General features: G+C 39.7%; 1 protein-coding gene across 2 annotated transcripts in view; it reads right to left on the reverse strand.

Moving 5' to 3' along the window:
• Positions 1-998: 998 nt before the first annotated feature.
• The window catches only part of ABCB7 (ATP binding cassette subfamily B member 7), a 105902-nt gene continuing 104657 nt past the window's right edge, over positions 999-2243 (reverse strand). For both annotated transcript variants that reach the window (XM_032227409.1, XM_032227408.1), the window contains exon 16: positions 999-2243. This exon is cut by the window's right edge and continues 456 nt beyond it. The gene's annotated coding sequence lies outside the window, so the exon portion shown is untranslated.

Raw genomic sequence — 2243 nt, forward strand, 5'->3', positions numbered from 1 at the left:
CACCCATCTTAATCTTGCCAAGATTGAGAAACTGCCCTACAGTAATGAAATGTGACTTTATTTCACACCGTAACAGTCTATCTAAGTGAGGGAGAGAGAAAGGCTTTGAAGTCTATTTCCCTGCTCATTTCAGAAGGGACATATTACAAACAACTGAAAATTAGGAATGATTAGTCTAAAAGGAAAATTGGTCCCCTTTAGCATTTTACAGAAATCTTTATTCCACAAAGGCAAAACCTAAGAACGCCACAGTACTGCTTGATTGCTTTTTTACTAGAACAATGTCTCACAACCTTGGCAACTTTAAAGTGGGTGAACTACAATTGCCACAATTCTCCAGCCAGCAACCAGCGAATTAAAGTCCACATATTTTAAAGTTGCCAAGATAAAGAAACACCACCCTAGTGCAGCCTTTCTCAACCTTGGCAACTTTAAGGTGGATGGACTTCAACTCCCAGAATTCCCCAAAGAGCAAGCCAGGCTGGCTGGGGAATTCTGGGAGTTGAAATCCTTCTTCTTGTGCCATATCCGTCATCGGATGTTGGTGATCATGCTGGCTATCCTATTTTTATAAACAGCCACACGAAAAAGTGCTGCTGAGTTTTGTCCAAACCGGTCCCTTAGATTTTGAAGCCATGTTGTTCTTCTTCTGCCTGGACCTCCTTTGACTTCAATCTTTCCCTGGAGGATTAAGTGAAGTATGGCAAATTTTTCCGAGTGTCGCATCACATGTCCAAAATATTCTAACTTTTGCTTTTTAAAGGTGGAAATCCACCCATCTTAAAGTTGCCAAAGTTGATAAATATTGTCCTGGAGCACGCTTGCAGTGATGTCACTTTGTTGAAAAGTGACTCTGGGTATAAAACTGTTGAAATAAAGCCTAAAGTTGCTCGGATCTTTGTACCAAACTTTACAAGGAACCAATCACAGTTCAAATTGACTTAGTTCCCCCTTCCCCTCTTGCATGGAGATGATCAGTAGGCTTGAGACAGAGGATGTACTGGTTGTAGTTCTGATGAAAAGTATTTATTTGAACGACCAATGAACACAGCTGATAAATTGAAAATTACAGAGCTATGGAGCCTCATTTATGCACACACTCTATGCCTGCAGGGTACTTGTACCTTTCACTGGAACAACGGCCACAAGGCGAACGGCCACCTAATGCAGCTCTGGTGGAAGAGGCATGAGCACTCCAGGGAGGCACAGATGCTGCCTGGAGGTATAGACCAGCCTTTTCAGATAGACAAGCATTTTCATTTTGAGAAAGAAAAATAAACACTGAAAGCAGGGTAAATTATACCTTAAATTCTTGGAATTTAATAATGACTGCTTTTCCCCCTTTCCTCCTCCAGTGGCCCTATAGGAAGGAAGGAAGGAAGGAAGGAAGGAAGGAAGGAAGGAATTTTTTTAGCACTACGGCTTTTTCCATTAATGCCATCAAAGAGCAACTTATCCAGTTGAAGAATGAATCCCCAATTCCCACTTTGACCTATTGCCACCTATTAAAGGGGTTTGTTTTGCAGGGCACAGCAAAAGTTACTCATCTTTGTATTGAAGGGCCTAAAGGATAGTTATTTTAATGAAGGTCAACTCACCTTCCTTTTCCAAACAATATATTTCCTTCATCAATACTTATTGACCTAACTGGGCGCAAATGAAAGGCAGTCCAGATCGTGCCTGAGGAATGAAGACACTCTGTGGCTTGCTAGAGAAAAGCAACTTATTGGCAAGACAATAATTCTAACAATATTTGTATTGAATTATCATTAGAATTTAATAGAAACATTTCCTTGTGCAGTTCTAGGAAGATTACAGAACTGAGATGAAGCAGCATTTACTGCTTTGCTTTGAAAGACGCACCAATCTTTTTGAGATGCTCTCTTTTGTTCTTAACACTGAAAATTTAGTCCTTGCAGAAATATGTACTTCTTTTGGAAAAAACCAGTAAATATTGAGGCAAAAATGTTTCTGCATTGAACTGCAAACCCGACGCCTCCTTTATAAAAGGATACAAACTCTTATCAAATGCAAGAACTGAAGAATATTAACAGTATCCTTTCCCCCCATGAATATTCGCACTTGATTTAATTGGTTTCTCTTAAAATCAATTTATAAAAAAACCACCTTCGCAGTAGTGAGGAACAGCACTAGAATGCAACATCTTAACAGTGAATGCCAGATAATTTGATTCTGGCTGGATTATAGCAATTTCTGCCACGTTACAAACAATTCCAGGTGGA

The sequence above is a fragment of the Thamnophis elegans genome, chromosome 12 (genome assembly GCF_009769535.1).
Source record: "Thamnophis elegans isolate rThaEle1 chromosome 12, rThaEle1.pri, whole genome shotgun sequence".
In the NCBI taxonomy this organism is placed as follows: Eukaryota; Metazoa; Chordata; class Lepidosauria; order Squamata; family Colubridae; genus Thamnophis; species Thamnophis elegans.